Source organism: Euprymna scolopes, chromosome 8 (genome assembly GCF_053919585.1).
Source record: "Euprymna scolopes isolate OS-2025 chromosome 8, ASM5391958v1, whole genome shotgun sequence".
Taxonomy (NCBI): domain Eukaryota; kingdom Metazoa; phylum Mollusca; class Cephalopoda; order Sepiida; family Sepiolidae; genus Euprymna; species Euprymna scolopes.
The window spans coordinates 119,595,163-119,610,103 of NC_136489.1; the positions used below are offsets into that span (position 1 = coordinate 119,595,163).

General features: G+C 34.9%; 1 protein-coding gene across 4 annotated transcripts in view; it reads right to left on the reverse strand.

The window, feature by feature from the left end:
* The window catches only part of LOC145283742 (myoferlin-like), a 425,198-nt gene that overhangs the window by 299,249 nt on the left and 111,008 nt on the right, over positions 1–14,941 (reverse strand). The gene's annotated exons all lie outside the window — the stretch shown is intronic.

The following is a 14,941-nucleotide window of genomic DNA, read 5'->3' on the forward strand; positions in this document are numbered from 1 at the left end:
CTTTGTGGGCACCCTCGCAGTAAGTGGATGTTGTAAGAGAAACTATTTCTTAAAGTGTTTAAAAAAATTTTAAACAACCTCCTGAAGCGACTGAGATCCGACTAGGAACTTTAAAGCAAATAGAGTATATCAAAATTGACACATATTGTTACACATAAAAATTGAAACAATTACAAAGAACCACAAAGGTTAACATCTGTTTAATTGGCTGAGCGAATGGGAGTGGAGGAGGGCGATCCGATTCAAATTCACAAAGAAGTTGGCTGATGCCATGGTGATGCACCTCAATTTAGTGTGCACAATCCCTAGGTGGGGGAATTTATGAAGAGCCGCACTAAATATGACCTTAACCATTGACATTTACCTTGCAAAAATGGTGTGCACCATCCTTAGGTCGGAGACCATCATCATGTCGGGTTTGGTCATGATCGGTTCAGTGGTGTAGGAGAGTCGTACAGACACACGAACGCTACTACTTATATATATATCGTATATTTTATAGAGGGAATTGGACCTAGAGTCTAAAGAGCAGAGTTTATCTTAATGTATTAATAAATGTATTAATACTTTTAAAAGAACAGTGTCCATAGTACTGTAGATATATAATAAGCTCAATAGGTATATGTATTCTAGAGCTATATTAATATTAAGTAAAAAAAATAATTAGTCCAGCGTTTTTAAATTAAAAGAAACTAAATTATTTCAACCATTCGAAGACAAGATACAGCAGTCCAAAGATATACTGACTGAACTTAAAACAAGTTTTATGATGAAAATCAATAAGGTATTTAAATAAAAATTTCCTTTATTCTAAAAATTTTTTCTTTTTTAATTTTATTCCTAATTTTCTATTTTCATTATCAACATAAAATTAATAACTTTGTTCTGATGTTTTTGAATGTTTGCAGGGATATCCGCCTTACTTTCGACAAAAATGTTAGTTTTATTTTGGGGTCTTAAACTTCACCCTTCTCTATTTTTGCTGATGAGGAGATTATATTCCAAGACAAAACCTTCGTTCAATTATTGTCAATTTAATAAAATGAATATCGTTTCCGAAACGATCGTACACTCGATTTTGTTTGCTTCTCCTTTTGAAACTGATTTATAATTTACAATTATTAATCTTTTTACTCAATATTATATATATCTATATATATAATACTAAAACTGTCGTTCTTAGTTGTTTGCTTGCGCACTATCCTGTGCTTCATTAAAATTGTGGGTCTGCATACGCATCTGGTCCACAAAGTATGGAAATAAAAAATTAAAAAAAAAAAAAAAAACGTTCACAAGTGTTTTTGATATAGATGTACATAATACTTTGATAAGTATGTTTTAACTTAAATAGGGATGATATCATAAAATTGTGGGGTCTGCGTTTGCGCCTGGTCTCCATGGAATGGAAATAGGCACAAACTTTAATAAAGACTTTTCATATCTATCTGCGTAAGTATACTTTGATAATTATGTTTCAATTTGAAGAAATATGGTATAAAATTATGGGGTGTTCGTTCACGCCTGACCTCCATAGAATGGGAATATGTCACAAAGTTTAACAATATAGATCCACAGAATATTGTGATAAGTGTGTCAGTGTGAACAGGTATGGTATATAAATTATGGGGTTTATCTATTTTATTTTTACTTTCATTATATTTTGCTTTGGTTTTGATACCCCCAAATTCGAAGCTATCTCTTTACAACCCTTCCTATTCATAACCTATCATACTTTCATAAATCAGAGTCCATTTTCTGTAGGCTGTTTTTGAACCCAGTCAACGACGGGTACTTTTGCTAGTATATATATATATATATATATATATATATATATATATATATATATATATATAGAGAGAGAGAGAGAGAGAGAAACAATTTTTTTTATGCCTACAGACAAGTGTTTCTTGCTTTCGCAATCATCAGTGCAGGAAGCGACGATTGATATCGAAGAATATATATTACTGTTGTTTTTACTTACCAATGTAAACTTATGTTTGCTACTTTACTTTACTGTGAGCTCAACTAGTATTTAATTTTTTTTTTCTCCCTCCCCACAAAAAATGTATACATAATCCGAGTATCAGAACGGGACTTAAAGAAAAAAAAAATGTTTCTACTATTTATTCAAAACAATGATTAACAGTCTACAAAATCTCACTGTCAACTCCGCACCCTCATCTCAAATGTCAAGACGACACCCATTTCAAGCTAGACATAAAGCAATTCACTAGCTACGGTTGAGACTTTGCAAATAAGTTTCTTCCTAAAATCTAAACAAACACCCAAAGCTACAAAAGTGGACATCTATTATAGAAATCTCACCTGTCTGTTAGTGCGTATGTATGTTTGTATGTCTGCCTAAAACTTTCGATAGAGGTGACAGATTTTCACGAGATTTGTATCATTTTGAAGCTCGACCCTTCAGACAAATATCGAAAACTTGGCTAAAAATATTAATTCCTTCACCCTCAACGGAGCACTTTTCTACAAGGAAGGGTCTTTTATTCGCAGATATTTTTGAAAGTCATTCCCTCTTTTCGATTGACTAGCCTTAATTCAAACCTTCGCCACTTCCGGTTTGGTGATGGACGCAACAGCAAAGACGTTACCCTTTTTTCATGTTCTTTTCCTCCTTCGTGGTATGGGTTCGAACCTGCCTGCCTACTACTACTTTTTTTTTTTTTTGCTCAACACACACCCAGACTAGTTGAACATAAAAAGGTTAGAGTTCATGGAGACAGCACTAACTTAACTTTGTAATTCTTATTGAAATTTTATCCTATTGAAATTTCTCCTATTGGAACGAGAGTTCTCAGTTTTCTTGAAGTCCATCTATTTTTTTTTCTTTCTAAAGAGTAACCACTAACCATAGACCAAAGTCACTCGAGGATAAGGGTCAAGAGATTTGTCAGATGGATAGCAAGACAATACTTGACTGCAAACGATGGCTGAAACTGGGCAGAATCTGGCTATTAAAGAGATGGTTAGTTGGTTGTTTTTGTTTTATGGCATATCAACCCTTTTCAAGTTATTTAATGCCGGATCCAAAGATTTTGAAGAAAGATTTTTTAATAGAATATATTTGTTGTGTTCAAGTCTGTTTCTATTTAACCCATAGTTGGGACCCTAACAGGTACTACCACTCCGGGTCAGAGTGGACCTGGGAGCAATAGCAATTAAAGGGTGGCTCCACACTCCCCAAAGCCCGCAAGCTGGGGCCTCACCACTGGATATAGTTTAAGGACCTCTATTAAAGAGAGCATCCCAAGAAGAACCACATTGAACCTGAAAACGACCATGTTGCAATGAGCTAGCAAGCAGCCCGGCAGAACCGCACAGGTAAATCCAGGAAAGAAACTCACAAAGACTCCATCCAGTTTCAGAAACAGAAGGAGAAAGGAAAACTGTTAACAGCGACCACAGCCAAACAAATCCCTGTCGTGAATATTTTATGGATGGAGGGGGGGGGTTATAGATTGAAGCCCAGTTGATAACTTAACATGAAAATAGCAATAGAACAAAGACTAGCAGCATTTCTTCTGTGAGAAAGCGTCTGTAGGGAAGAGATTTTATATAAAGGTACCTAACTTCTAAATTATATTTAAAACTAGCTGTACCTACCAGATGTTGATGGACTAACAATTTGCTTGCTTTTTTATTATTATTTATATATTTATTTATTGGATTTTCACCCCAAACAAGTCGCTGTGTCACTTTGATGTAGGCGGCTACTATCTGGGACATAATTTGTAGGGAGCTGAGCAGCAAGATGTGTTCACATTACACTTAAACTTTTCCACGTCAGTACAATTAGGGAAGCAAGGGCCCGGAAGGGAATTCCAAAGTCTAGCAGTCCTAGGGAAGAAACTAGGAGAGTAAAAGGCTTTCTTAAATCTAGGGATTTCTGCTGTGGTGGGATTTTGCTGTTTGTCAGGTGTATTTCTATCAAGGAGGTACGAGGGCTTGTAGTTCATCAGAGCATCCACCATTAAAATACTTGTAAAACAGGCAGAGGGATGCAACATTTCTTCGATGGGACAGTGGCTGGAGCCTAGCTGATAATGCAGAATATTAGGTTGGCAACTCTTTTGAACTCTAAGAGGGAGAGACTAGTAGAAGATGCACCAGCTCAAATGTGGCAACAATACTCCATACATGGGCGAATGGTGACCTTGTAGAGGTACAGGATACTCTCAGGCATAAGTATGTTTCTAGCACAGTAAAGAGAGCCCACCTTCTTTGTAGCAGCCTTAGCAATGTTCTCAATGTATCTGTTCCAGCTCGTGTTCCCCGTGAATGTTAAATCGAGGAGTTTGATTACAGAGTTACATCTCATTTTTTAAGATAGCATTCATTTGAAAATAAATGTGACCCAGACAGAGTATTTTCTGGGAAGAATTAGATCGAATTACATTGTATTCTTAACATCTTGCCCCACTCAACAAGTAAAACTGACCATTATTAAATATCGACTTTTTGTGTTATGGAAATCGCTCCAGACAAGGTGTGAAGCCACTTGATATAAGAAGCTAACAAGCATGAAGCATGATTATCCCTTAGACAAAAGATGCCTATCAACCTTAGTTTTGAAAATACAGTCAGCAGAAAGAGTATCACAAGATTGCCGTTCTTGGAAACTGAAAAAGGAAACTATTATAAGGAGGTATTAGTATAGCGAGTCAATGGAGACCACACAACCAACGGATAATGTAGTTAAATATGTTGATATTATTAGAAAGTAAAGTCCAAAGAAAGAATTTCCAACCGTTATGTTCTCCTTGCAATTCTCGGTATCAAACTCCAGTGCACATCTGTCAAAACTTACTACTGCCAAAGAGACACACCCTCTTTCTGACACACAGGCTTTTTTATTTGGAAAAAAAAAAACCCGACTGCATCTCATTTGCATACCCCCCCCAACTCTCATTACATCACGTGACTATGAATCCATAAATAGCAGGAGCGGCATTTTTCTTTATCCCTTTCCTGAAACAGACGGCACAGATAAAATAAACTGGAAGAAAGGAAACAATAGATCAGACAATTCTGAAGAATACATGCCATAATATTTATAAAATAGACAGACTAGCAACATCACGTCTGTGAGAAAGAGGTTGCAGAGAAAGAGTGGGACCAATCAAATTACAGATACATTATTGCTTTTTTAAAAAATTTTTTTTTTTTTTTTTTTTATATATATATATCAAGAATGGGACAGAGATTCACCAGTCAAATGATTCTGTGTGATAAAAACTATCAACGACAAAAAAACTATAGACTATTATGTAGACTATGTATCAGAGAAACCGAAATAAATATTTCATTTTATTTCAGATTCTGTCAATTTAATCTTGATGAAAACGGTTGTATTAGCCATAAGCAACGAACACATTTGATTTGTCATAACATTTTTTTTACTAATTTCAAAATGCAGCAGAAAAAAAAAAAAATTATGGTGATCGTGTGACATGCATGAAATTGCTTTCATTATTCGAAAATGAACTCTCCAGAAATGATCAAAAGGAAAATACCCCAAAAGAATTCTCGATGTGTGATTTAACCCTTATCCTCGAGTGGCCTACGGGCCTTGATAAGTGCTGACTCCTTTGTAAAAAACAATAAAAAAAAAAACAAAACAAATGAAAGTGAATAAACAGAATCCACTGCATGTTCTTTTCTATTGCTGCATCATTTGTTCTATTCATCTCCCTTTTAAAGTGGAAGATGTGACAAGGGTCGGAAAGTGGGATTAACAGCCAGCATCCAAGAGGAAAAGCACTAGGATCTGCAAAAATGAAGAGACAGTCATGTTGGCATACTTTGGTATGTGTGCCTCAGACGATTAGTAGTAAATTACCCCTCCCCCCCCCCTGTCTCAAAGGGTGAGAAGGCAAAGCCTGAGAGGGTGGACCTCCTAGAACTGCACAGGTCTAGAGATATACCTCAGTCAGCAGCGAACAGGCCATCTCAATAATGGCCTAAACTTGACTTTGGGGCCAAGGGAAATTGTTCTAATATTTTTTTGTTCTTAAAGTGAATTGCATTAATTTTTTGTTTTTACCAAGATTCACCACTTATCAATGCCCAAAGGCCACTCGAGGATAAGGCTTAATGAATATCAGGTAACCAGTAAGAAAATGCTGATGATAGGTAATGGTAAAAATTGTTCAGAATTTGATGAAAAAGACAGCTAAACAAGAACTTGTTCACATTGAACTAGAAGATGATCATGTTATAGTCAGCCGGGAAGCAGTTCCACAGTATTGTGTTCCACAGACATGCCGTTCTAGAAAAAATTTGCTCATAAAATTTTCATTTAGTTTTGGGCACAAATGGAGAGTAAGAGAAATAGTTGACTGGCTGTAGCTAGATGAGTGATTGTGAATGAAGCTTGGTTGAACAACTGTCATGAAAGCCACAATAGAGCAGAGGGACCCACAATGTTTCTTGCAGTGAGAAAAAGGTAGTAGGGATGAGAAAAGGATGTCGCCCCCCAGATTCTGAAGTCGGTTTTGTACTCTTGTCAAGGAAGAAAAATGTGATCTGAGCAGCTCCTCCCCAGATGTGACCATAATACTATCTTATTGTTGTACTAATATTTCTATATTACTTTTATATATTTATTTACTTTTTTTTTGTAGGGATAAGACGTTTTTTTTTTTTTTACTCTTGCACCTCAAGCAAGGCATATTGCCACTGGAAATATAAAGTGGCTACTATTTGGGATTGTGTCTAAAAGGGGGCTGTGGGGAGTTGAGCAGAGAGATGGTTAGTACAGTCAGGGAAGCAGGAAACGGAGAGAATTTTCAAGTCTAGTAGTCCGAGAGAAGAAACTGTTCTTGTCCTTCCTTCATCTAGGGACCTCAACAGTGAAGGGATGGGATTTTGCTGCTTGTCGAGTTAGGAGTATGTACATCAAAGGGGAAACATGCTACAAGTTCAAAGCATATTCCACTAAAGTACTTATAAAATAGGCAGTGATGCATTAACTGTAGCGATAAGACAGAGGTTGGAACTTGGTCAATAGTGCAGGACCTGTTAGATTAGGGACTTTTTTTTGGGGGGGGGGGTCCACTAGTTCACGTACTTGGCCTTCGGGACAAAATCAAAGTGTAGTATCTGTTCTTCAGATGCTGCAATTCAATTTCTTGTTCTGTCAGTGGAGGAGAAATCCTTCACGACTGAAACAATTTTTATTTTTGTTCCTTTTCTCCACGTTAAAAAACGACCCTGGTGTCTAACTGTCCCGTGGGGAGGCATTGTAAATAGGAACAATACTCCATGCATAGGTGAATGGTGGCTTTCTAAAAATATAGATTAGTCTCTGGAGTGCATCATCTTCTAGCACGGCTATTTTAGAGTTCTAGCTTGTGGAAATAGCCACATTCTATTTTACTAGGTTTTTGATTATTTTTAAAATTTTAGTACCAAGATTGATCCATGTGGGAGAGGCATGCAAAGGAAGAGGAAAAACAAGAGGGAGTGGGAGGGGGTGTGGAGAAACCTAACTAAACCGACCTACTACATTCCTTCTGAATCAGCCTCATACTATCAAAAAAAAACAAGAGTAAACATTGTTTGCTTATAGGACCTTTTTATCCGGATACAAAAGGGTCATTATAAATAGAAACAAATGCCCTCACTGAGTAACAAAGTAAACAAAAAATCGTTCAGCAAATTAAATATATAATTATTTACCGTTAACTGCGTGAAATAACGTTGAAATAAAAAATATATTTTTAAATGTTTTTTTCACGTCAGTCAGTGTGATCTAATTATATGATGATCTATACATAACTAAATTGATCGACTTAATTCAATTAATGTGCTGACATAATTATTTACTATAATAATTAAATACCTACAGACACTAGTGTTTCATCCTTTCAGTGCATGGTGTCACGATTAACACCAGTTGATAGATTTGAACCCGGCGACACAAGCCATCTCTGGCTTGATTAGCAAGGACCGTATTCATTCGGCTACCGTTAACCGCATGAAATAACGTTGAAATTAAACATTTTATTTTTAAATATTTTTACGTCAGTCAGAGTGATTATATGATGGTATATATATATATATATATATATATATATATATATATATATATATATATATATATATATATATATATATATATATATAGAGAGAGAGAGAGAGAGAGAGACCAAGCAGACATTGTTAAAGAACAGAAAGCTTCTGTTTTGTATTATCTTATTTTTTACAATTTTTAGTATCTTTTTTGTATAAACGTCGAAGGTATGTATGTATAGTCAAAGCCTTTTTTCTTCTCGAAGTGTCTGCAGTTTCTTTTAATTCATATTCCGGAATTATAGGTAGCTTTATTTAAATAGTAGTTGGGTTACGAGCTATATATATATATATATATATTTCTTCACTTTATAACAAGCATTTCTACTCCTTCCTCAACAATTTACTGCTGCAAATTAGTGTAAAATGTTGCACTTCATAAAGAACTAGGCTCTCTGGGCAAACAAAGATACTTTCTCTCATAATAATAGCTTTAGATCTATTTGTCGGTCAACGAATCTGGTTTTGAATACCGACTTGAAACCTTCACCAAATCTAGCCACACTGAAGAACAGCAAAACACCCATCTGGATAATTATACATACAAGTTGGATCATTTATCTCAACAGCGAAATTAAGATACGGAATTTTATTCAATTGCAATAGCTTTTTAATATACTAATCATGTGTATGCGGTTCGTGTACTATCGTTAACTAATTTACATATTGCTTTACAAAAGGACATCTCATTAATTCACTATTCATATTGTTTTCCAATTAAAGCATTGTTTTCCGTATACTATAACATGTAGTTCTATTTATACATTTTTTATTATTACAAATAGAGGGAAAAAAAATCACCATGTTCGACAAAAAGGGACTATTTCCAGTCTTTTTAGATCAATTTACTTCTGAGGTTTGCAATCCAGTACTACATTGCAAACACAAAGTTCAATAACACTTGTCAGTGAGTATTCTTACTTTATTTTTACAGTTTAATTATGAAATGAAATTCCACCATGATGCATCGTTAACGTGATCATCTCACTCTTTTGTTAAACTGTATCGGCTAGGGATCTTTGTCCTTGGCCTTTCAAAATCTGGATTTACCATTACAGGAATGGTCTAATCCAAAAGATTAGACCATTCCTGTAATGATCCGGTCCCTGTTGATGTTACGGTGGGAGTAAAGTTCTGTGCAGTTCTAAGAGGTTCACCTTCCCAGATCTTGCCTTCTGCCTTTGAGAAGGGGTTAGTTTATTGCTAATCGCCTGAGGTGCCCTCACCAGAGAATGCCGACGGGGATTCCCAGGCACTTTTTACAGGTCAGAGTACCCCACATCTGGGGAGCTGACTTCTCAATCCTACTTTCTGACCCTGGTGTTAGAATTCTTGCGGTGGGAGAGAAGTAAACATAAAAATTGTAGATTAAAGAAAGCCCCTTCACCCCATACACCGTAGACAAGCATACAAGTCTGTGAGTCCAACATTTTTACAAATATTTTTATACATCGTGGATAAAAACTTTGCAGTTTTTTTTGGTAAAAGTTTTCACTGTCTTTTTTAACAGTCAAATAGTTCTTCAGAATTATTTGATTTATTCCCTGCTTCCTTTGTTCCGGCTCGTTTATCTAGTGGTCTTCATCAAGTCGCTGTTCAGATACCTCATAACAATACATCTTATTCCAATTACAAAAACTGCAAGCTCGTGGAACTCTTCTCCTGTTGACCGTTTTCCCCCCTACCTATTTATAGCCTTGATTATTTCTAGACTAAGATCAATAGTCATCTCCTGTATTTGTGTGAATCTTTAATTCGTCTTAGCTCTTCACATTAAGTGGTTTCATACCTTATCTGGAGCTACTGTAATGAAAAAAAAAAAAAAAAAAAAAAAAAAAACCCACGAATAAATAACATTAAATAATTATTTCTGGGTGTTCCAATCTTTAATTTCTTGAATTTTACCAGGCATCACTGAGACACATACAAATTCCACTATATGTGTTTGGTGGTTTTGTTTTATGCCATATCAGCTCTTTTGGGGTCATTTTTTTTTTTTTTTTTTTCAGGCTTAAAGTATTTTTAGATTTTCAAATGTTTATTCACAGTGTTTGATGCCGTTGCTTTTATTTAACTGCATATCAACCCTTTTAACCCCTTTCAGGTTATTTAATGCTGAATCTAGTCATTCTGGTAAACTGGTGCTACCAGATCAGGCTGTCTGAAGATATTGGTTTCCCCCGAGATGAAATGCATTTTGTTTTTCTACTTCCTTTTGCAAAACTTTATGTTCTGCAAAACAACCCACCTTTTCCTTCTTTCCCTTTCTATCCCCCCCCTCACTTGCTGACTGGTTTTCTAACTTAAAATATACCAAACATCAATACTGTAACCCTTTTCCCTTTCCCATTGCAAAACTCATGTTCTGCAGGGCAGGGAACAAAAATGATAAAAAAAAAATCCACTATAAAACAACCAAACCAAACACTACAAACTAGCGATTGAATATACAAAGAGCTTGAATAATAAAAACCTTCTACAAAATAACTGGATGCAACATGAATACTATTTCCAAAATAATTGGATTCGGCATTAAATAACCCGAAACGGGTTGATATGCCGTAAAACAAAACAACTAAACCAAACCAAATAAGTCTGGTAATAGTTATGCTCCAAATATTTTTATATACTTCAATTATTTTTGGCTTTGCAGAAGGAGTTTTACAAAAAAAAAAAAAAAAAAAATATTAATGTTTGGTGCATTTTAGATGAGGAAGCCGATATCTTCAGACGGCCTAATCTGATAGCGCACACACACACACACAGAGAAAGAGAGACAGAGAGAGACAGAGACAGAGAGAGAGAGAGAGAGAGAAAGAGAGAGAGAGAGAGAGAGAAAGAGAGACAGAGAGAGAGAAAGAGAGAGAGAAAGACAGAGACAGAGAAAGAGAGAGAGAGAAAGACAGAGACAGAGAAAGAGAGAGAGAGAGAGAGAGAGAGAGAGAGAGAGAGAGAGAGAGAGAGAGATATGCACATAAGCATTTTCTTTTTTCCTTATGTAAAAAGATTGTCAACTGATAACTATACCTCACTCCGCCCATAAAAAATTGGCTCAAATAACATTTTTGTAATCATTATATTCCACACCTTTCATGTTATTTCTTAGGATTGGTTTTGTCCTTTTCCTTTGTCATAAGTGCTTATATACATCCTTGAATGTAAGCGGGGGGAAAAAAAAAAAAAAAAAGACCACACTCTTAAAGGGTGAAGTAGAACAAAAAACAGTTAATCATTTTATTTGAATTCCATTAATAATTAAATAGAAATAACTTAAATGTTTAGGTTAAATCACCTTGTACAATTCTTGCAATACTAATAAACACACTTTGATTTTTTTTTTTTTTTTAAACTAACAAATGTTTAAATATCTTATGCTCACATAGTTTGAGGATATGGGCATGCATCTATTGTAAATAAATTAAAAAAACTTAAAAGAATAATCATTCTTCGCCAGTGTTCATACTAATACTCATAAGACCTCTTAATCGATGCAATTAAAAAGAACACATTTCAAATTCGGCAAAGGTTGGTTGGTTGTTTTTGTTTTACGGCATATCAACCCTTTTCAGGTTATTTAATGCCGAATCCAGTGATTTTAAAGAACATTTTTTTAAGTAGAATCTATATTTTTTTTCAAGTTGGTTTCTATTCAACCCATAGTTGGGACCCTAACAGGTACTACCACTCCGTGTCAGGGTGGACCTGGGAGCAATGGCAATTAAAGGGTGGCTCCACACTCCCCAAAGCCTACAAACTGAAGCCTCACCATCGGATATAGTTTAAGGTCATATCCAGGACCGTCAAACGGCAAAGGAAAAAAGAAAAAGGAGAAAAAAAACAAAAAAAACAAAAAAAAAAAAAAAAAAAACAGAAGTGAAAATAAAGGATTTCTTTCCAAATTCATTTCAGACGGCCATAAGAGGGGTGGGGGGCGATTTGCTATTTGCTTTCTCTTTTCTAAAAAAGAAATACCTTCATCTACCACGTTTTTTTTTTTTTTTATATATTTTACTCTCGGGAAAGGAGCGAAGTATATTGATATACAAATAAATGCACATTGGTTTTTATTATAGAGTGGAGGATTTTGTTTACATTTTGAAAATAAAACATTTTAAAATCATTTCCAATAGACGAGATTTGAAAGCATGAACATCTATCCTATGCATAATCTGATAAGATCATTATGTAAGGGTATAGCTTGCCTCCACGAGGGGACACTCTAAATGTAAAGTCGAGAATGAAACCATTGGCATTACCAAGTAGATAGAGTATTCATCAGGCGACCGACAATCATACGACATCCTGAAGGAGAAGGTAGTGCCCGGAATGGTTCATATCTAGAATTGAGCAGAGCCATGCTTAGTACTAGCAAGAAAGGGGAAATTGAAGTCATGCAGACCAAATTCCTAACCTCCAGGATGAAGCCCAAGTGAAAATTTGCTGGCATGAACAATCTAATGCAAGAACAGACACTTATATGATCCGAGATCAAAGTGCCAAGAAATAATCCTGCTTCAGCATATTGGGGAGGGGGAGTATAGGCGAGGAGTATGGTAGGTTTATAAAATCGCCTATATCTCAAACTTCATGCTAGAGGACTGTATATCGTTATCCAGATAGTAATATGATAGCGTGTGTGTCATTTTCTGTGTCACGCTCATATCCGAGTCATTTAAGTGCTATGGACTCATTTCTTGTAATAAATAATTTTACCAAGAATTAAGTTTTTGTTTCGATTATAGCTGAAGGAATTCAAGTTTATATATATATATATAATAAGTTATAAAAATATATATGGCAATTAAGCTACGCAGAATATTCCACGCTAGGATCCTAGCATGGATGAAACGAGGAATATTCTGTGTAGCTTAATTGCCATATATATATTTATAACTTACTACCTAGCTCTACCTATGTATTCAGCACTGTTGGAGTAAATACTTCAAGTTTACACATAAAATTATACTTTCGTATATTAATTTATGTGATTAACTGAAGTAGTGATTATATATATATATATATATATATATATTTCATAAGTTTTGGTTTAAGCTGATGCACCCAAATCATATGGATATATCCTTTATTTTTGAAATCGTAACTTTATAATGCATAAAAATCAATAGAACATTAACTATTATAATATATACGAAATCTGCAAGACTTGAAATATCATATTTAAGCGTACATTACGACCGGGCTATGTCGGGGGCGTCCCTGCTAGCTTAGATAAATACTTTTGTAGTTTTAACAGAAGAGCTACAATAATATCAGAGCGTCTCCATTTAAGCTGAACATCTATAGAATGCCAACGTCAATATATTACATATGAATGAGTTCCCTCTAAAATGTCCACAGGTCCTGCTAGTTATTAATAACTAGTAGCACCTGTGGAAATTCCACGAGGGACTCTTTCATATGTAATATATTGACGTTGGCATTCTGTGGATTTTCAGTGTAAATGGAGATGCTCTGATATTATTGTAGCTCTTTTGTTAAAACTACAAAAGTATCTATCTAAGCCTGGCAGAGCCTGGTCATGAAACCTGCTTAAATATATATTAATTGTTGCAGATTTCGTATAGATTATTCTAGATTAAATTTTCTATTGATTCTTATATACTATAAAGTTGCGATTTAAAAAAAAAAAAAAAAAATATATATATATATATATATATATGACTTGGGTGCATCAGCTTGAATCGAAACCGAAACTAAGACTTATGAAGAATTATTGGTAAATTATTTATAACAAGAAATGGAAGGTTATAACAATTAGATGACAGTCACCCGAAAAAAAAAAAAAAAATGTAAGCGCGACACACAAAATAACACACACGGTATCGTATTAATATATAGATTATTATTATTACCACCACCACAAAATGATTTTTTTCATATTGTAAGTTAATATCAGTAAAGGTAACTTTTTTTTTTCTTTTTAGAGGGAGGGTACATATTTCTAAATATTTTTTGTCTATAAAGGATTGAACAATCGAGAACATCAGAAAAACTAAGCCTACACACATTCCTTTTTACCTTGTGCATTCATTTAGCTGAATATAAAATATCAAGTGCCCAAACAGGTTTGATTATCTAACATGGACGTTTGAAAAAAAAATAAATAAATAAAAGGATCATTCAAAGTGTTATACTCTCACACTTTAACCATTATTTTCATTTTCAAATACATATCAGCACTAATGTTAGTTGTTGCACAAAATGTTCCTTTTATCTATAATATAAATCTCACCTGTCTATTTAAATGTATGTATGTATGTCTGCCTGAAACTTTCGACAAAGGCGAACGATTTTCACGAGATCGATATCGTTTTGAAGCTCGACTTTCAGACGACAAATATCGAAAAATTGGCTAAAAACATGAATTCCTTCACCCTCAACTGGGCACTTTTCTACAAAGAGAGATCGCTTTTTCCATCGATATTTTCGAAAGTCATCCCCTCTTTTCGATTGACTAACCTTAATTTAAACCTATGTCTCTTCCGGTTTGGCGATGGGCGCAACAGCAAAGACGTCACGTTTTTTTTCCTCCTTTGCGGTACAGGTTCGAGCCTGCCTGCATTCTACCAATTTTTTTTATTTTGCTCAACACACATCTTCAAACACCCGAGCAACGCCGGGAATCCAGGCTAGTCTAATAGTAAAGATAAAACGCAGGGCGAACTGCTTGTAGTATATAAAAAGGCATTGGATGCATAATAGCTCCACGGTAATAAACGCGGGAGCCTTTTCTTTGTTTTATTGTATTCGTGGAGTGGAGAATAAGTGCGGATTCAATTAAATGACGTATAGATTTATTATGTATTGATTTTTGGTAAAAAAAACA